The 22,528-nt window shown below is 39.7% G+C and overlaps 1 pseudogene; it reads left to right on the forward strand.

Moving 5' to 3' along the window:
* LOC139738774 (uncharacterized) overlaps positions 1-22,528 on the forward strand; it is a 240,750-nt pseudogene that overhangs the window by 181,144 nt on the left and 37,078 nt on the right.

Here is a 22,528-nt window from a genome sequence, read left to right on the forward strand (position 1 = left end):
AAGCCTATGCAGGCTATGATGTGAAGGTGTTTTAATCACATGGGTTTACCAGTGTATGTATCAGATCTTTTACTGTGGTTAAAGTAGACATAGATGCATTACACTTGAGTATTCATTAATAGCATCAAAGTTGAGAACCATCATTATCCCAACCATTTTGTATCAGTACATCATTTCCTCACTGCATAAATACTGTGAGGTTTTAGCATGACTGGAGAATGTTTGATATCTACTTGCAAAAGTATCTAATCTGCAAAAGTGTATTTTAGGGCTGCACACAAACCCATTCTTTTTCTTCTGGTCCAACCTGTCTGTCGGACCAGGAGGTACCCACTTTACCATTTTGACTTGTCCATTCCTGAAAAAGTTACTGGTTTGATAGTGACTTTTACCAGTCCGGACTGTTGGACTAGAGCCAGTGTGCAGTCTTGTATATTTCATATGTCATATCTTATCTTTAGAATGTTTCTGTCCTCTGCAAGAAATACTTCATTTTTTGATGCCTGTAAGCCATTCCAGCCATGTACTTTGACTGTGTTACTGACTTAATGCAGAAAAACCGTCAAAGTAGAGAGGCACACTCACATGATATGATAAGGGATATTTACAGCGCTTCGCCATACTTACCCATCCCAATTTTACAATTGCTATTTGTTACCCTCAAAGCCGATAGCCACCGATAAGTACTTTTGCATTTTTCCCTTTAAGCCCCTAAGATCCAAAGTGGGGAACCCCGCCAGGGGCCTACATAAGTAGCCCTCCCGCTGCGCCCTTCCTCTTTCATTACCGCGTGTCTATCTCATAAACACGGGTAGAATTTAGAAAGTAAACTCTCAAACACGGCCACAACTCTTCCACTTGCAACAGATGTCTGGCAAACACAAAGCCGAACTCGAAAGGAAACTCAACAAAGGAAAAGTTGAGGGAGAAAAACAAACATACAGAAAATAAAACCCCAAACTCCTCTGTGAAGGGAAAGCCACTGGAGAAGAACAACGCGGTGCAGCCGCTGAAGGGCAAATCACACTAGCTTGCAGGCGAGCCCGCAACGCCTCTTCCCCCTGCTACTGGCCCAGAGAAGAAATCTTCCCCCACCACAGCCAGTGTGACATCCCAAGCCTCTCACGGAATCAAAGGGAAGAAAAGAAAACTACCAAGCAAAAGATGTCTGACAAACACAATGAGTGGGCGAAGGCAAAGCCGAACTCAAAAGGAAACTTGACGAAGGAAAAGTTGAGGGAGAAAAACGAACATACAGAAAATAAAACCCCCAACTCCTCTGTGAAGGGAAAGCCACTGGAGAAGAACAACGTGGTGCAGCCGCCGAAGGGCAAATCACATGAGCATGCAGGTTAGCCCGCACCGCCTATTCCCCCTGCTACTGGCCCAGAGAAGAAATCTCCCCATACCACAGCCAGCGTGACATCCTAAGCCTCTCACAGAACCAAAGGGAAGAAAAGAAAACTACCCACTTGTCAAAAGAATGAAGGGACTCCCACAAAAATGCCAACTACTACCTAAAGTACCCTACCCAATCCGGAGGAGGCGGGTGAGTGGCTAATGAAAGCTCTACAAAATATCATCCCGAAAGGCATGCTTCCCATAATTACTGCCGCCGTAGCGGGTAAGGAAGTGGGACAGTCATGCTCCTTAGGAGCGGTATCTAGTTTTCCCAACCCAGACCCACTAGACCAAACCTACAAGAAAGAATACGGTTCAAGCCAGGTAAGACCCTCTTGATCTCACACCCACACAAAGTATTACCCACAGTCATGATCTCGGGCCGCCCATGAACATAGCCCTAGTCTAGAGCGAGAGAGGGACAGGGAAACAGACATATCTATTGTCGGAGAATCTGACTTGGACCTGGATTATCATCACCCACGCATTTCTAGCTGCTCCAAAAACTGGAGAGACTGTTCCATAAGCTCACTCTCCGAATCTGTGAATAGCGATGATATAGCCCGCTACACCTTCGAGATGAAAGATCGCGACTCGCAAAATGCACTAGCCGATCCTAAAAGCCATCCTATTCATCCCACCACTATCGCGGCGGCACGCACCACTTGCTCAGCAATATGTACTGGTGCTGCGCTCGATAGCAATGATGATACAGCATCAGCAGCATATCTGTTGACCAAATACTGCCCTCAGTTGGCTGTCAACAAACAGAAGAAAGAAACCAAAAAGTTGATCTTTCGCATAATACACTCCACGCTTGGGGGTCCACAAAACGCAAAGAAAAGCACAGTCAAGATGGATGCTCCGTATAAAGACTGTTTCAAAAAGTTAGACCAACAACGTGCACAGATGAAAATATGCTCAAAAGAAGTGACCCAAAACTTCCAAATCGTGGAAGACAACTACAAAAAGTATCTCACTACTCTGTCGGTCCCAGACGTAGCTTTTCGCATTGGAGACGCAAGCTTGAAAAAGCAGGGAAATCCAAACAGCCTGCGATTGCGTAACTTCAAAAAAAAACGAATGGCATTTTTCAGCCATTGATTCCTCAGCTAGAGCCTCATTGCGACTTGCTGTACCCCAAGGCTATCTCACTACTGCCTTCCTAGAAGCAGAAAGACTTGGCATTGAAGAACGCGACAAAGAAAAAATCGGGGACATGCTATTAAAGGTGGCAGATATCCAGTATGAACAGGCGACACATACTGCTCTCCTTTGTACACGACTGTGACGGAAAAGGTGACAGAGGGTCTGCAACTAGACAGAGATGCAGCGAAAGCCTTCATGAAAATCCAGACTGAAGGAGAGGACCTGTGCAATGGTAAGTTCCAATCCATTCTCGATGAGAACATCACTGCTAGCACTACAGCTGATAAGACGATATACAAGCTGGTAGACCTAGTACAAGCCTAGGTCCTTCAGTGGTATACGACAGGCCCACTTTCCAAGCCAAGACAGAGCTCCAGCCTACTGCCATCAGTATCGGTGTAATGTCCCGTACAAGGGCAGACAGTAGACCAGCTACTAGCACCAGTAGCCCACAAGACAATTTTTGTGGTCAAAGGGCTAACACATGGCAAGGAGGCAAAGGCGACAAAAGACCTCGCCCCCTGTTCTCACAGAGTGTACACAAGAGTAGAAGGGGCACACAAGATCCTAGACCACAATTCTGACTATCTAGATCCAAACCTGCTCCAAATCAACAATCAAATGCCAGTCAGGTGGAGAGTACAGTGGTTCAGAAAAAATGGGAAAACATCTCTCACGACAAATGGGCCATAACTATTGTCCAGAAAGGCTATGCCCCTCAGTTAATCACTCCTGTAAAACAGATAAAGATCTATCAGAAAACTCCCCTACCCAAAGACCCAGTAAAAAGAACAGCCCCTCTCCAGGAAATAGACTCCCTGCTGGAAAAACAAGTAAGAGAAGTAACACAGGACTCCCCATTAATCCTATCCCCAGTGTTCCTCGCCCCAAAATGATCAGGGGGTTTCAGATGGTGCTGAACTTGAAGAAGCTAAACAAATTCTTATCCAATCAAACCTTCAAAATTGAAACTCTGTCCACAATCTTCCCAACCGTAAAACCTGCAGACCTTGCAGTTACCATAGACCTAAAAGATGCTTACTATCACATTCCAATCTACCACAACTGTCAATGTCTACTAGGCTTCACAGTAAACAATAGGTGCTTTCATTTCAAAGCCCTGCCAGTCAGACTAAAATTGTCACCAAGAATTTTCACAAGATTGATCAGAATCCTAGCAGCAGAACTCAGAAGAAGAAGAGTCACTATATTCTGCTACCTAGGCGATTGGCTCATTTTGGCCCCATCCCAAGAGCTCATAACTGCCCATCTAAAAATGACAATAGACCTGGCCACCCATCTGGGATTTGTAATCAACCTGGGAAAATCGTACATTTCGAACATCGAAATCGAACTGTCCATACCCTGGCTAGTAGCATAATAGAATAACACAGAATAGAGAAAGTAACGATGATAGGGAAGAAGCTGCTGTCGGCTACATGTCCAAAGCAAGGCTGTGGCTAACTTTCTTAGGACTCTTGTGGAACCTGGTAGATGTAGTACATATGTGCAGGATGCTAATGAGACCCCTCCAACTTCACCTGTTAAGACATTACCGACCCAGATATTCTCATGACAAACTAGTTCCTCTGTCATCAGAGATTACAACTGCGATCCAGAGGTGGATAAGTCCTCATGTACTACACAAAGGGAAACCAATGAGGAGCCCCTCTACCTGTTTGACCATAACAATAGATGCATCCTACAGGGTTAGGAAGCTCACATCACAGGCAGAAAAATTTTGGGATGTTAGGGGAAAGAAGAGGCAAAGTTGCACATTAACATACTGGAAATGAAAGCAGTCCAGTTGGCGTTGAGGGAATTTCAAACACCAATAACGAGCAGATGCATACTGATAAAGTCAGACAACATGACAGTAGTGTCCTACATAAACAGACAAGGGGGCACAAGATCTCCAACCTTTTGCTGTCTGACTGTGCAGATTTTAGAATGGTGTCTGAAACACAACATCTCACTGAAAGCATGCTACATACCGGGGAAGGAGAACTACATAGCAGATTTTCGTTCCCGCGGGAAGTATCTCCCCACCGAATGGCAACTCAAACGTGAAACAGTGCAAAGAATAATCAATATGACACAGTCTCAAATCGACCTGTTCGCATATTCTCTAAACAAACAACTTCCCACATACTGCACGAAACATCACGACCCACAAGCCTATGCAATAGACTCACTCTCTATGTCATGGAAAGAGATACCAGGTTACGCCTTCCCACCATTCTCAATGATCCTGAAAGTGCTCAAGAAGGTAATATAGCTGACAATGCAACTATCTTTCTTGTCACCCCATGGTGGCCACGGAGACCATGGTTCCTGCGTCTGACGAAACTGCTTGTGGACGTTCCCAGAATGCTCCCAGTAAAGAAAGACCTACTGAAACAACTAGGGACACAGATGTATCACTCAAATCACGGGAAGCTAAGCCTGACACTCTAGCCCATTTCAGGAGACGTGCAGAAGACACAGGCCTTTCAGAGAGGGCTGCCAATATGGCTGCCAGATTTCTCAGACCCTCCACAAGGAACACTTATGATTCAAGACTGTAACAATTCTACACATGGTTTGACAGCATGCAGATTGATCCAACCTCAGTCCCTCTAGGTGAGATAGCAGATTTCTTACTCTTACTATTTGATGAGGAACTTATACCCCCATCTTACTAGTCGGCGATTCTACTACGATCATCAAAAATCAAAGCGCGGCGGATCGTGGTTTGATCACTGTAAATCTTCTCCATCGTATCTTGAGCAGCTCAGAAGTGCGGAGGGTCGCCAACCTCGCTACGGAAGTTTTGAACATGTCCAAAACTTTTGTAGTGAGGTCGCCATGGTTTTAGAGCGTATCACAATTGCCTTGCGAGCGCATTAAAAGCGCCACATTCGTAGCTCTGATGGGGTAGCAATGCATAAATCGTAACTCAAGCGCATCGAAAGTGGCCCCCGTCGCCCATGAAAATTACCACTTTTACAGTATTACGTAACAGGAACAGGAACCAACTATAAACAAAAGAAAGTGATGCACCAGACCAGGATGGTTGACATGGAGAAAAGCACATAAAGTTTATTTTTCCACCTATACCTAGTACGAATCTACTCTGTTTATCAAATCGTTTGTTTGTCATATGTGACCGTGCATCACAAAACAAACCTCTTGATTTTATGTGAGGACTCAAGAAAGGTGAAACGGGTCAGCCAAGTCAGTTTGGAGTTTTCCATATTCTTCTTCTACATTATCCCTAAGTTTGGGATCATAAATTGAATGGGAAAGTGGGTTTTCAGCAGTTTTTCTACAACCCCTTTTTTTGTAAAGTAGTGCGATCAGGTTTTTCTTAGAGACCCCTTTTAATTTCTTGAAAATCCTTTGCACACTCTTCACTTTCAACTCTAATTTCTTTTGAATGGATAATGCTAATGCTTTGAAAGTTGACATTTATTATGAACAGAATGTGTTAATAAAGCATGCTCAATTTCAGCTAAATCTGATAATCCCTTCATTGTTGTTGCTGCAGTGGTTTACATCAAGTTTTTTTTTGTCCCATTCATGGCACAGGTAGCATGGCTTAGTAAAGATTAGGCACTTGAATAGACCCTGTACTTCACAGCCTCTTTTCTCAGTTCAAACTCTTCCAGAGTGTGCACTTTCTTTCCAATATTTATATAGGTTAGGAGAATCCATTTGAATTGAGTTTTACATCATTTTAAAGCTTAGAGTTTGCTCTTTCAGAATCTGCCCTTAACTAAAAATCCATGCCTGGCGACCTTTTGTGTGTTTTGTGGTGCAGGGTCACATATACCATTGCAAGTCAATGAAAGTAAATTAAGTTGTAATCTTTTCAAATATATCTTCATAAAATTGTATCATTGTAGGATACAATTTGTACTTTGCTTGTAAGCCGGACCTATTATACACATTTTACCCTTTTAATTGAATGGATGACTTAACTAAGTGCAATTTCACATCAGGTTCTGACTGGTGTGCTCCAGAATGCTAAGATGTAAGGGTGAAACCATATTCTCCATATCCATGTTGGTTTGACACTGACATCTGGCTGAAGAAATTCAATCATGAAACCCATTTTATACCCCAATCGCTTGAGATTGTAGCATGTGAACCAATGTATAAGGCTTCCTTGCTTGATTTGTCTTGTCAGTAGAGACGGTATTTCTCCTAGCTATAGCCACAGGTGCAAGACGTAGTCTGATCCATGCACTCTCACTTGAATCAGGTCACATTTGCTAGGAAAAGAACAGATTTTGTATGATTCCAAAACAGGGTTTCATAGCCAAAAATCAGAGAGAATTTTCAAAACTATGTGAGGTAGTAATCCCAGCCATGAAAGCATTCTTGTCAATATCAGTTAGTTGCACTGTGAAAATCCGCAAATCTAAACAGTTGTTCGTTATTTCAGTTGAACCTCACGGCCCTGCTTCCGTAGATACAATTTCTCGATGGATAGTCCAAGGGATAAAGTCATGAGGAGACGAAACCCTATCCTCAGAACCACTCAGAGCCCATGACATGTGAGGAGTTGCAGCCTCATGGGCCTTTTTAAGAGTGTAAGTCTAGAAGAGATTCTACAAGCAGCATAATGGGCTACCCTGAACACTTATCTCTTACTACCTTTCGAATGTAATAAGCCAAGGGACAGATCTTGCAAAAGCAGTGCTATTTTGACAAGAAATGGTAGGTGAAATTGATAGACCACAAAATTTTGTCAGTGGTGTATTGCCTCCCCTCCTAAAATGACCGTGGGGGTCTAGCAATTGTAAAATCGTGATGGGTAAGTATGGCGAAGTGCTGTCAATCAGAATACTCAGTAGTGAGTATCTTATTTACTAGCGAAGCCATACTTACCCATGAACCCTCCCTCCTCCCTGGTTCAATCTCACCACTTTCGTAAGGGGTATGAAAGGAAGGGTGCAGCAGGAGGGCTGCTCATATAGGCTTCTGGCAGGGTTTCCCACTTTAGAACACAGGGGCTTAAAGGGAAAATGCAAAATATTTACCGATGGCTATTCACATTGAGGGTAACGCATAGCAGTAAAATGATGATGGGTAAGTATGGCTTTGCTCGTAAACAAGATACTCACTACTTAGTATTCTGTTCATACGAATGGTGAATCTGCACTCAATTAAGCAGGGCCTCGATATGGATTACCAATATCCTTTGCAGTTTGTCATCATTAGAGTACAGTATTCAAACATAATACTATCGTCCGGATCGTATGTTGTTTTCCTTGAAAAAGTATTACAAGAAAAAATACAAGTTTCCGCAAAGATTGTTTTGTAACTTCAGAAAAGCACCGTGACTGTAGTAAAATACCATGCTGTGTATGTGATGCAGATAGGTGCATGCATAATTATACCCCCACCCACACATAGTGTGTATGGGGGTATATTGGTCATTCTTCACTAAGTGTATATTTCTGTGTCCTGCTATAGTTGAAAGGTAATATGTACAAAAATAAAAGGTCATTTCATTACTTTCTGTTCTGTTTACAATGAGTTACATTCATATAATTGAGATAACATATAAAAAAGGAGATGAGTCCTGACCTATTCATTTAATTTTCCCTTATCCGTACCACTGAAAACCCCATGTCCCGGTGATACTACAAAGAAATATCCTTATGTCGCATTTCAAGATGGAAGCAAGTTGAAACATTTTTAAATGCTTATTTATTTCAATTTTAGAGCATACTATCAGATTATTAGCATAAGATATACCAAAATCAAAAATTTTTTTAAAAAATGAATTAATAATTCAAAATTGTGTGTCCTGCCATTTTGCGTCATTTCTGTCACAAACATCTAGGGCGCCATTAACGAAAAATGTGGGGTACCCTAAATATCGATTTTAGTGCAACATGACAGTTACATGCTGAAGATTAAGAACTCAAGGTTTTTCCCCTATTTGAATCAAGAAAGTTGAAATTTTTTTGAAATTTGTGACAAAAGCCAGGTTGTACCTTTATTCAGCCTCATCTCAGAACGCTTAAGATTACATATCAAATCAAATTTATTTATAATTTTGGTGGCATAACGAGAGAGAAGATGATACCCTCTACCAGCACACACAGTTCTTACTGCAGGTGAGTGGATTAGAAAGATGATATGAGGCCATTAATTGTTGGACCCGTCATCTCCATCACATCATCTATGTCACAAAAAGTGATGGAGATGACGTTGAGGGAATTTTTCCTTTAGTAACAAAATAGCCCTTTTTAGCTCACCTGAGCCAAAGGCTCAAGTGAGCTATTGCGATCGCCCTTCGTCCGGCGTCCGTCGTGCGTCGTGCGTCGTCCGTCGTCCGTCGTCCGTCGTCCGTCGTCCGTCGTGCGTAAACTTTTTACATTTTCATCTTCTTCTTGAAAACCCCATGACCGATTTTCATCAAACTTGGCAGGTAGCATCCCTAGGGGGTTAGGAACTCAATTTGTTAAAATGGGCACCATGCCCCACCCAGGGGGCCCCCAGGGGGGCCCAAACCCCCCAAAATTAAGGAATCTGTAAAAATCTTCTTCTCTAGAACCAGAAGTGATAGAGCTAAGTTAATACTATGAGTTAGTACATTGATGACTGTAGTTTCAAGTTTGTTCATGGCAGAATCAGGGGTGCCCCCCTTGGGACCCAGGGGAGGGGGGTGGGGAAGGGTTCTAATGGGGCCTAAATTGTACATTTTCATCTTCTTCTTGAGAACTCCATGACCCATTTTCACCAAACTTGGCAGGTAGCATCCCTAGGGGGTTAGGAACTCCATTTGTTAAAATGGGCACCATAACCCACCCAGGGGGCCCCCAGGGGGCCCAAACCCCCCAAAATTAAGGAATCCGCAAAAATCTTCTTCTCTAGAACCAGAAGTGATAGAGCTAGGTTAATACTATGAGTTAGCACATTGATGACTGTAGTTTCAAGTTTGTTCATGGCAGAATCAGGGGTGCCCCCCTTGGGACCCAGGGGGGGGTGAGGAGGGGTCCTAATGGGGCCTAAATTGTACATTTTTATCTTCTTCTTGAGAACCCCATGACCCATTTTCACCAAACTTGGCAGGTAGCATCCCTAGGGGATTAGGATCTCAATTTGTTAAAATGGGCACCATGCCCCGCCCAGGGGGCCCCCAGGGGGCCCAAACCCCCCAAATGAAGGAATCTTTAAAAATCTTCTCTAGAATTAGAAGTTATAGAGCTGAGATAATACTATGAGTGAGTACATTAATGACTGTAGTTTCAAGTTTGTTCATAGGAGATCCAGGGGTGCCCCTCTTGGGGGTAGGGGGGGTGGTTGGAAGGGTCCAAATGGGGGCCTGAATTGTACATTTTCATCTTCTTCCTGAAAACCTCATGATGGATTTTTGTCAAACTTGGCAGGTAGCATCCCTAGGTGGTCAGGATCTCAATTTATCAAACTGGGCACCATGCCCCACCCAGAGGGCCCCAGGGGGCCCCAATTCCCCCAAATTAAGGAATCTTGAAAAAATTGGGCCCTTATTGTACATTTTCATCTTCCACTTGAGAATGCCTCGTCAAATTTTGGTAGAGCTGTGAATAATTTAGATTAGTGACTGCGTGAAAGGTGAACTTGCGATACTCAGGTGAGCGCTAGACCCGCGGGTCTCTTGTTACACTTGTGTTTCTTAACCCCGTACTTTTCTCTGACCCAGGACTATTGTTAGTCCCGTACCAATTTTTTCAGCTTTTTACACTCGCCAATAAATCCCGTACTAAGCCCTTGTCCTGGGCTAAGGAGAAAACTGACCTTTTTAGACTCGTATTTCTTAGTCCCGTACTTTCCAAACCACATGAATATTCATGATTATGCTGTGCACTGTACAAGTACATGCACGCACTGGCAGCGCTTGATTAACTCGTTTCTGATTGGTCAGTGGGGGGTCGGACTTCGTCTCCGTCGCTTAGCCCCGGATTATCGTTTCGTTCTGTTTACACTCACTTGCTTTGCACCGCAATTGCGGTGCTAACAGTGCTATTTTGCAGGGCCAGATAGTATCGGTGGGGCTAGCCCACTTTGGCAAAAACAAGTGTAAACAGAAAGTGGGCTAAGGAAAGTCCGGTACCAATGGTGGGGCTAAGGCCCCCCCCCCCCCCTTAGCCCCACCATTGGTACGGGACTAAGCAAAATTTTGCAAGTGTATAAAGCCCTTACAACAATTTGTCACATTAGAAATGTATGGTGTTAATCATATTTCAAGTCCTTTAACAACTGCTATTTTTATTGTTCAGTTGCATTAAATATCTATCCTTAGATTTATTTATGCCATATTAGATTACAAAATGTCATCTCCGTCATGTCATCTCCATCACGTCACATTTTGCAACACTAAAAATTGAAAGTTGTTTTAAGTGAGGAAACACCCTCCTAAAGATTGCGCCTGTATCAAAATGAACTCAACATTCATTGTGATTTTTCCATAAAGATTTTCCATTTCTTAGACCCTTTTTCTTCCAATAATTTGTAAGGCCAAAAATATACACTTAGCGAAGAGTGACCCATATAGGAATCATTCTGTGGGTGGGTGGCTGGGCGGTCGGTTGGTCGGTCCATTGCAAAATCTTGTGGATCGATCCTGCCTCTCTCTTTTTTTTGAGCAGTTGACCCCAAATTTGGCATGTGACCGCTATCAAGGGTAGATGTGCAAGATAGCTTTTTTGTTTGTATTGCATAATGTGTTGCCATGGCTATGGCATATTTTCAATAAAAATTTGTGGATAAAACTGCTTTCTCAATTTTTAATCAATTAAACTCAAATTTGGCATGTGTTACCACTGTCAAATGAAGATGTGCAAGACACCTTTTTTGTTATTATTGCATAATGCATTGCCATGGCAACAGCATATTTTCATGAAAACGTGTGGATCAAACTACTGTGATTTTTTGAGCAATTACCCCCAAATTTGGCATGTGTGACTGCTATCAAAGAAAGCTGTGTAAGAAATCTTTTTTTTTTGTTATTGCATAATGTGTTGCCATGGCAATGGCAAATTAAAAAGAATATTTAAAAATGTGGATCGAATCACTCTCAGTTTTATAGCAAATCAGTTGAAATTTTGGGTATTATATGATAAATGTAATGTGTAGTTGTGTACGACGCAATAAATCTAAATATAAATGAATAAATCTGTTGCCATGGCAACAGCAGTTTTTTATGCCAATCATACAAAAATATGTGGATTGACCCAACTCCTTGAGTTTTTTAGTATTTAACTTGAATTTTAGCACATGTGACCAGTACAGTATGTAGATGTGCAGACGCATCTTCTGTCAATGTTGAACAATGCATTGCGATGGTAACAGCATTTTTTTTACTAAAAAGAATACAAACATATTGTGGATTCAGCTAACTCCCTCAGTCTTTGAGCTTATGGCTTGAAATTTGGCACATGTGACTGCTTTCATGAAAATTGCACCTTACATCAACTTGATACTGAAATATGTATGTTAAGGGTAGCAATTATTCCCCCTGCTTTCTGAAAGCGGTTAGTCATGTGCACTCTCATTATGCTAGAAAAGTGAATTTTTGTGCAATTTTCTTTATACTTTCTTTATATTGTTGTCCACACATACGTCATAACCTCTAGTAGTGTCTTCATCCAGCAGTTCCAATACCAAAACTTTAAAAATTCATAACTTTTGCATCGATTGTCCTTCTTTCCTCAAACTTTCACTGATGTGTTCTACTAGTGTTGCTGCTTTCACTCAATCCACAGTGCTCTTTGGGTTTGGGTTCCCTTTAAGTTATTTTTATTCAGAGGACTCACATTTAATATTTGGAGTTGCAAATGACCCAATGTGTGCCACAAAGTTTGGAATTCTGCTTAACACTTTAAGGACAAGTTCACCTTCATAGACATGTGGACTGAGTGAATGCAGCAATATTAATAGAACACATCAGCAAGAGTTTGAGGAAAATCGGACAATCCGTTGAAAAGTTACGAATTTTTGAAGTTTTTGCTTAGTCACTGCTAGATGAGAAGACTACTATAGCTCATGATGTCACATGTGTACAACGATAATAAAGAAAGTATAAGGAAAATTCAAGATATTTTCACTTTTCTCGCATGATAAAAGAACACTTGACTTACCTCTTTCATAAGGCAAGGGGAATAATATTACCCTTAACATACGTGCGTGACGAGTTGAGGAAATATGCACCTTTTTCAAAAAGTACAATTTTGTGAAATTCTTTATATTTTCCTTATATCGTTGTACGCATGTGACATCATACACTCTTGTAGTCTTCTCAGCCAGCAGTGACTGTGCAGTACTTGAAAAATTCATAACTTTTGAACGGATTGTCTGATTTCCCCCAAATTTTCACTGATGTGTTCTACAAATATTGTTGCATTAACTCAATCCACATGAATATGAAGGTGGACTTGTCATTTAACACCAATTAACACCAAAGACCAGCACAGCACTTATGCCAAAATTGGACAAATGCATTGCAATGTGTAATAGGTCCATTCACACTTAAGAGTTAGTGGTTCTTGGTTAGTAATACAACAATCGGTTATATGCTGCCAATTAAGTTGAATTAAATTGAATTGAAATTACTGAAACTGCACTGTTCTTACACTCAAGACACACTGAACAGTTCCAGCACATTTATTTTCATATTCCACTTCACATCTATACATACACTAAGCAAAAACAAACAAAAACAAAACAAATACAAACAAGCAAGATGCAAAATATGATATAAAGTGGGTCATGTCAAGAAAGTGTGTCAGCATTTGTACATGAAAGACAATTCTCTTTAACATGTGAAATCTGAAGGAACTGCAAAAGCAAAGCTTGTAACCCAGGGTTCCAAGAAAAAAGTATCAATATGAATTCATTTTGCAATGGAAATAGGACACAAAGTACTAATGACAAAACTATATGAAAGCTAAAATAGCAAGGTACAAAGGTACAAAAGAAAAGAGAAAGAAAAAAGAAAGAGAATAAGAACTGGTTGAAAAAATAACAAAATTCACAGGTATACAAGTGTGTAACTATGATCACTTCATAACAAGTTCAAAGTATTGAGTACCAATGTAGTGATTATGTGAGAACATAAACACTGAAACCAGAGGTAAAGCAAACATACACTTCAAATTGATCCGCCATGCATTGAAAGAGGATAATGTAAAACAGCAGGTTACATGATTATAATCAGGCAAGTTATACTCATTAAGTAGCATTAATTTGAGTTTTTGTTTAAAAATAAACGAGAAGAACATTTAACTAAATCTGCAGGATTCACTCATGACCAAAAGAAAAAAAGAAAAACACATTGGGAAGAACTAGGAAGAGCACAGAAAGATTGAAGATTGATGTTTTGAGATTAGGCAATGATAAATCACCTTTCTTGATGGGACATCATCTGAATTGTTGCTGTATGTGGTTACAGTTATGAGTTTAATGTCAGAAGAGAGTGGTCAAGGATGTCCTTGTTCACAGAATGCCAGTTGTGTGACAATTTGATATTCTTACCATGCACAGAAGAGAATGTCATGAATATCGGTCTCTGTAAATAAATGACAGAGCTACTTTTCTGTTTCTCATCTAAATGTACAATTTTATAATTACAGATCATAGCCCTTGATTCTGTTATTACTTATTTGTTCATGGCATAAATCACATATTGCTTATAAAAAGAAATTACTGACTCATTCTAATTTACTTTTACTGTTTTTTTTTTTGTTAACTCTGTTTGCATGATCGACTTATCCCCATCCCTTGCCCCTGTTCCTGCCCACTGTGATGATGCTTGACCCTACTTGCCCACTGCATGGTAGGTATTCTACCTTCATTTGAAGTTTTAAAAGCTGCTGTGTCTTCTTCTCTCGCTGTGAATAAGGAATAGAGAATAACAGGAGCTTCTCGCTTTCTCTCATTCATTTTAAAGAGTCTTATTTTTAAATCATGCGTAAAGATCTTAGTATTCTTTTGATTGTGTGAAACTGATAGTTTTACAAACAACAAATCCATGCTGCATTAACAGAAACTTACACCTACACAATTTCTGAATGACACTTGGTTTGTTACCAACTGGTATAGAAGATGTAGTCTTTTCATTTTCATGCTGTTAGTCTCATACCTGCACATAATTTCCTATAGAAATAAGTGTAAAACATTTTAAATGTGTATCTGATTATATGCATTAAGATTCAGCATGTTTCAATTTATTATCTAAATTAATGTAGGATAATGTAAATGTGGCAATTAGACTTTGGGCAAAATCTGGCTGGCTTCAAGGTCTAAGGACGCTGAACTTTGGCTCAAAATGTCAATTTTGAGCTGTACATTCACCCAGGGATATCCAATAGTTAATTGAGTGGTTGGAAGCTTAGTGTGTATATCCATGCACAGTTATCAACATGGAAAGGTAGTGGTGAATGATTTCGGTTAAACTAAACTGTATTTTTATCCAGAAACTTTAATTTCCATCCTTAACTTTAATTTCCAACCCTTCAAGTTACAAGTAGTAATTTAAATTAATTGTGAGGGTATACACATATTGAAAATAATTTGCATGACCGTGAAAGTGGCTGGAGTGTCAATGTTAGGGTCAATGGTCACTGTACCTTTGCCAAGTATGTGATTACGGCCATAACGTTAGCTATGAATTCCAGTGGTGGTGTAAGTTGGTATATAGGGTACAAATGAACTGACAAATTTATGGATGAACATGATCAGGAAATATGTCAAGGGATTTGGTCCAAGGTTACTTTACTTTTATCAAAATGAGTCATTCCAGCCATAACTTCAGCTGTGGATGTCTCATGGAAATAACCTGTTAAAACGACTTGAAATGAATGAAAAATAATTTGCCACAATGACAGCATGATTTTTAACCCATATGGTTCTTTGTTAGCCAATTGGGACACTTGCTTGAATGCTTTCTATGTGCATTGGCATATCCATTCACAGATATCTGGTAACTTATTGCCGGTGAATAGAGATGACCTAATTCCTGTAATTCCTTATTCCTTTCACTGCTTGTGGCTCATTGCTGTACCTTTAGTGATTATAGGTTTGTTTACATACAGTAAGGTAAAGTGTAGAGGGACTAAAGTAAATACTGATGAAAGAGCTTGCAGAGCAAAGTTTAGTGCCTGAGCACATATAGGGTTAATGGTGAAGGTCTCCGACATTAAGTGACATGGTCATTTCTGACCTTATTTTCCAAAAAGTAAGGCCTATGATATTTTGATCTTGTGTAATGGGTAAAAATGAATTAAAGAATATTTCAATTGTGCAGAGTGTTTAAAGTTGTCCATGGCCAGTGGCCAAGATAAATAAACTTTGCCAAAGCTTAAATTAAGAATCAGGCAGAGGTTAGCACATATATGACTGCGTGCAAACCAGAGGCATCCCATTTGACTGAGAGACAGTAGGATTGCTCTAGTCTTGATACCTGGCCCCAGCTGTGCTTCATTAAGTGTATCTGTGCTGATTAGATTGTGGGCAAAATCATTAATCCTTTATCAACTGAAGATTCCGTACAAGATGGCCCATTGTGCCCTAGAAGGTGCAGCAATGTTTCTCTCATTTCGACAACTTTCTAAATTATATGAAATAGCTCACTGCATGTTTTTGTTGTTATTTTTTTTATGCCTCCGCCACGAAGGGGTGCCAGAGGCATTATGTTTTGGGGTTGTCCGTCCGTACGTACGTACGTACGTCCGTCCGCATTCGTTTACGCGATAACTTGAGAAACGTTCACAAGAATTTTACTAGACTTGGTCAAAGTATAAAGTATGATGGGGCAATTATTTGATTAGATTTTGGGTGAAATCGACCAAAGGTCAAAGGTCAAGGTCAAATCATGCAAAATGGTATCCGCTTACGCGATAATTCAAGACTGGATCGAGCAAATTTCACCAAACTTTGTTTGAGGATGATGTATGATGGCACAATTACATGATAAGTTTTTTAGTGAAATCGGACAGAGGTCAAAGGTCAAGGTTAAATCTTAAAATTTAACTGTTTACGTGATAAGTCAATACTGGATGGAGCAGCTTTCACCAAACTTTGTCCAAGTATGATGTATGATGGGGCAATTAGTTCAGGAGATTTTAGTGACATTGGCAAAGAGGTCAAATGCTTAAAATGTTGCTATTTCCCCCATATCTATGCAATGCCCGAAGGTATTTTATTGAAACTTAGTGTAGACATGTACTACTGCATACAGATTCTTCAGAGAGAGATTCATGTCATAAGGTCAAACGTCAAAAGGTCAAAGGTTAGGTGAAAATGTTGCAATTTCATTTTTCTTACAAATGGTTCAGTGTATCTTCATTGAACTTGGTACATATGCATGTACTGACTGGCAGGGATTATCTAGGGAATTTAGGGGTAGTGGGTCAATAGTCAGGGGATCAAAGGTCAAGGTCAGCCCCTCAAAATTGTACTGTTTTCCTCATATACTAGTATATGCAATGCTTGCATTATTAGTTTAAAAACTTATATACATGCATTTCCTAATGGAGATTCTCTGGGAAATTTGCAGCCAGAAGGTCAAAGGTCAAAGGTTAAGGGTCAAAGGTCAGGTTTAAATGCAAAAAAAAATCTATTCTGTACTGTAATTACACTCTTTCTTCATACCTTGAAGATTACTCAATGCATAAACTTACAACAGGGTCGGTCAGAAGTCAAATAAAAATCCTCAATTTCCCAAATATGGGTACCTGCACTGTTACACAATTATAGCAAACCCAGTTTGAGGAAGGTGAACATTCAGGACATTTCTGACAAACCTGTCATATCAATATTTTGCCATTTATGTGAAATTGTCATCACACATTGTGACGACATTATACTACAGTATACAACTATTGGGAGAATCATGCATTATGGCAGAGCATCAGTCGCCAGAGCAGCATTTCTAGTTTGGTCTGTTATAAGTTATGTACATTTGAAAGTCTATTAAGAGATCCACCAAGAGACTGGTGTGTCACAAAAGTAATTCTGACATATTTATATTGACCTTTGACCTCTTTCAAATTAGGTAATTATATATTCTACATGGAAACAATAAAATGGTAAAGCATTAAACTATAAAAAAAAGCAGGTGGGCGGTTTTGGGAGTTTTAGGAAGTAATAAGACTGGTGGTTTTGAGTGGTTCAGTTACTAGTGGGTGTATGAGAGATTTCAATAGAAGCATGACACTCTTCTCCTTATATTCATATCCCACTGCATGCATAAAAATCCACTTTTTTTTACTTCTGTATACATGAATTTGTAACATTTCTTTTCTATTCATCGCCCCATGCTTTGCCAATAAGCATTTAGAGATACATTTGAATTAGTACTACATCAAAATGGCATTCAATGGAGCAAATTTCTTGTGTGCACATGCTTTTATGAAATGCTATTAAGAGGCCAAATCCCACAAGGTAAAACTCACAGCACTTTTCCTAAATTGGCATCTTCAACTGTCTTCAGCTAGTAGTTCAGCTTCTTCAGTAGAAGTAGAATTGGGTAGAAAGGATAGATGACTTACTTGACTTAAGTGCATAGGATTTTCTCTTCACCCTCCTACGAGTTACCCTCCTCCATTCATTCCTTCCTTGGGCCTGGCATTAAGCCTCCTGCAATGGTAATCTCAGGTCTACTTGGATTTGGTTCTTCAAGTGTTTTGGTGGGCAACCTGTTGACCTTTGTAGAAGGCTTTGTAAAAGGGGGACATAAAGAAACAATTATTCAAATAAAATCCTGTATAGTATTGGTCAAGGCCAAAGATCACTGTGCTATTGCTATAGATTCCATTTACAGACAGAATTTGGTAGACAGGTTAGGACAAATATCACTATTCTTTGATGAAAGATATTTTGTTGCCATAATTTCAGATGAGCTTGTCCAGCCATAAGGATGTCCAATGGTGAGATAATTTAATAAAGAAGACAGAAGGAATGAGCAGTTGCCTATAATGACATGTGTAAGGACACTGGTCAAGTTCGGTCATTTCTAAATCATAACTTCCTTATAAATTCAATAATAATGCTATGTGGTATAATGGAGAGAAGTAAATTCAGGAATATATGTATGTTCCAGAAAGAACTACAAGTCACTAATTAAGATAAGATGTCAACTTCCTTTAATGAATTCATCAAAATATACTCTCTTAAAAAAAATGAGTGAAAATATTCACTCTTGAAGGACTGAATACAAAAAAGAGTGAATTTAGAGTGAAATTGGAGTGAATTTTGAGTGAAAATGTCCATTTTCACTCGTTTTAGAATGACCTCAGGGATCACTCCAAAATCTTCGTATTCACTCCTTCAAGAGTGAATATTGTCACACAATTTTTTTTTAGAGGTTACACAACCATGAGCTTACAGCTGAATGTAATAATTGTATGAGAAAACAAAGGCAACCCAAGTGCCATTGTTTTCCACCCACTGCTAGAAATTTTCAAGTGAAATACAAATTTTGTTGCTGTGGAATGTACCATGCTTATCTTCAAATTGTTGGCACATTTACAATTACAGTGGTTATGTCCAAAAACAGATTTGTAACATTGAATATACAAGTAGAGTTAGAATCTGCATTCAGAATAAAAATTGTGTAAGTGTATTTTTTATCAATTTGCAATAAGCTCTGATTTTTCAGTCAATATATCAATTCTTCAATTTACCATAATACTCACTTTTTGACTGTGCATATGTTTTTTTTTCTCTGCATATTGTTAATATCTTTGTTTCTTTTGTTGAATGTATTCATGTGGAAATTGCATATATTTGTCACAACTTCAAATATGATCTTTATTAGTACAGAAAATGTTTATTATCGAGGTGGTAACTGAAAGAATGAAGCTCTTCTGTTGTCTCACGAACCGAGGTAAACACAAAAAAATGATTACGACGTTTTGACAGTTAAATCTGCTGGGCTTCATCTGGCAAAGAAGGCCGCTGCAGTGCACACCTATTTACAGTGCTAGTGTGGGAAACATTGTACTAGGAGGTACGCAAGGCATGCACTGCAGCACTCGGTCTACTTTGCCAGACGAATGCCAGCAGATTTGGTGGCCAAAACGTCATAATCATTTTCATGTTTTCCTCGCTTCGTGAGACAACAGATTAGCTTTATCCTTTCATTTTCTTTATTTTTCCTCTATGAAAAGGCATTGCATTTTAGCTCACTTAGCTCAAGTCAAGTGGGCTATTGCAGTTGATTATCTGGCATATATTGTCCATTGTGTGTCTTGCATAAACTTTTTAGCTCACCTGAGCCAAAGGCTCAAGTGAGCTGTTCGTTGTTCGTTTTCTGCCATGCGCCTTGCATAGACATTTTACATTTTCATCTTCTTCTTGAAAACCCTATGATGGATTTTCACCAAACTTGACAAGTAGCAGTACAGCATCCCTAGGGGAATATGATATTAACTTGAAATAATGGGCAACATGATTCTCCTGGAATGCTCTAGGGGTTCCAAGTCAAATGTTCAACTTGGCAAGTATCATTGCTTGGTTGAAAGAATATATTTTATACTACTGTAAAACATGATATATTCATAACATGAAATATTTGCAAATTGGAGCTGACGGCCTTTTTCGTGGCATGAAATTTTCGCGTATTGCCACTGGCGTTCAGTGCATATAGTGTAGACAAGAAATTTCACATGCATTTTATTTTCGCGAATCATGGCGCTCACAATATTTGCGAAATTAAAATGCACGGAAAAATTCCTCATTTTACAGTAATTGCACCATTCCCTATGGGGGGTGGGGGGCCTGAAGTGCAGCGCTCAAGAAGGAAGGAGGAGGGAGGGGTGACAGAGAAAGCCCCCAAATTCAAATTAAGGAATCTTACAAATCTCCTCTGAAACCATAAGTGATAAGCTAAGCTTGTGCTATGTGTAATGTAGATAGTGACTATAGTTTCGAGTTTGTTGTTGGATTGGGGGGGGGATGGGAATAACTAAATTAAGGCCAATCTTCACATTTTCGTCTTAGGATCAGATTTTAACCAAATTTCGCACAGATTATTGCCAGGGTGATTGAACATGTATCAGTGCAAGTGGGTACCATTTCCCTCCTCTGAGCTCCAAAGGGCACAATGCCGGGGGGGGGGGGGGGGGGGGGGTTGCAAAGCCCCCAAATTTAAGAGATCTTTACAATGCTTCTGTCTATAAGCAGAAGAGATAAGCTAAGTTAGCGCTGTGAGTAAGTAGATTGGTAACTGTAGTTTCTACTTCTGTCATGGCAGATCCAGGGGTGGTGGGGGGGGGGGGGGGTTCAAGCTGTGCATTTACATTTTATTCGTCCTCTTGAAAACACATTCTTAAAGTTGTCACTAAACGCAGTGCATTATCTCACAAGGATGACAATTTATGTACTCAACTCTTTATGTGCCATGGTGTAAACCTCTTGTGTATTACATTATTGTAAGACAGCAATGTAGTCATGCCTTGAGAAAGCATTCTGTTTTTATGCCTCAGCCACGAAGTGGTGCCGCAGGCATTATGTCTTCCGGTTGTCCGTCAGTCCGTACATCTGTTCGCATTCGTTTACGCGATAACTTGAGTAATATAGACTGGAATTTTACCAAACTAGGTCCAAGTATAAAGTATGATGGGGCAATTACTTAATTAAATTTTGGGTGAAATCGACTGAAGGCCAAAGTTTAAAGGTCAAGGTCAAATCATGAAATTGTAGCCGTTTACATGATAACTCAAGTCTGGATCAAGCAAATTTCACCAAACTTTGTCCAAAGATAGTGTATAATGGGACAATTACTTGATTAGTTTTTGAGTGAAATGGGACAGAGGTCAAAGGTCAAAGATCAAGGTCAAATCCCAAAATTTATCTGTTTACGTGATAACTCAAACTGGGTGAAGCAAATTTCACCAAACTTTGTCCAAAGATGGTGTATAATAGGACAATTACTGGATTAGTTTTTGAGTGAAATGGGACAGAGGTCAAAGGTCAAAGATCAAGGTCAAATCCCAAATTTATCTGTTTACGTGATAACTCAAAACGGGATGAAGCAACTTTCACCAAACTTGGTCCAAGGATGATGTGTAATGGGGCAATTAGTTGAGTAGTTTTTTTGTGAAATTAGCAAGCAGTCAAAGGTCAAAAAGTCAAGGTTAAATGCTGAAAATGTTGGTATTTCCCCAATATCTATGCAATGCGCGAAGGTATTTTCTTGAAACTTAGTAGGCATGTACTACTGCATAAAGATTATCCAGAGAGAGTTTCATGTCAGAAGGTCAAAGGTCAAGTCAAAATGTTAGAATTTCACTTTTCTTGCAAATGGTTCAATGTATCTTCATGGAACTTGGTACATATGCATGTACTGACTGGCAGAGATTATCTACGTAGGGAATTTAGGGGTCATGGGTCAATAGTCAGGGTTAAGGTTAAAGTCAATTCCTCAAAATTTCACTCTTTCCCTCATGCACTAGTATATGCAATGCTTGCAGGATTATTTTATAAAACTTACTATATATACATGTATTACCTAATGGAGATTCTCTGGGAAATTTTCTGCCAGAAGGTCAAGGTCAAACATTAAGGCCCGAATTCACGAAGGTACAAATGAAACCATGGTTTAAACCAGGGACAAAAACCATGGAGCGCCAAGTGTCGCATGAAATATTTCGTTACGAAATCAGTAATTTCGTCGATGAAATGATTATTTTGTAACGAAATGACAACATTTTGTAACGAAATGACAACATTTTGTAACTAAATGAACATTTCGTCCACGAAATGATAATTTCGTTAACGAAACGGTCATTTTGTTGACGAAATGACCAATTTCGTAATGACATGTTCCGTGCGACACTTGGCGCTCCATGGTTTTTGTCCATGGTTTAAACCATGGTTTCATTTGTACCACCTTCGTGAATTCAGGCCTAAGGGTCAAAGGCCAGGCTAAAATGCCAAAAATATATATATATATATATTCTATACTGTGATTACACTTTTTCTTCATACCTTGAAAATT

This window comes from Diadema antillarum, unplaced genomic scaffold, assembly GCF_040938485.1.
Source record: "Diadema antillarum isolate AM-2024a unplaced genomic scaffold, OU_Dant_1.0 seq00000768_RagTag, whole genome shotgun sequence".
Taxonomy (NCBI): domain Eukaryota; kingdom Metazoa; phylum Echinodermata; class Echinoidea; order Diadematoida; family Diadematidae; genus Diadema; species Diadema antillarum.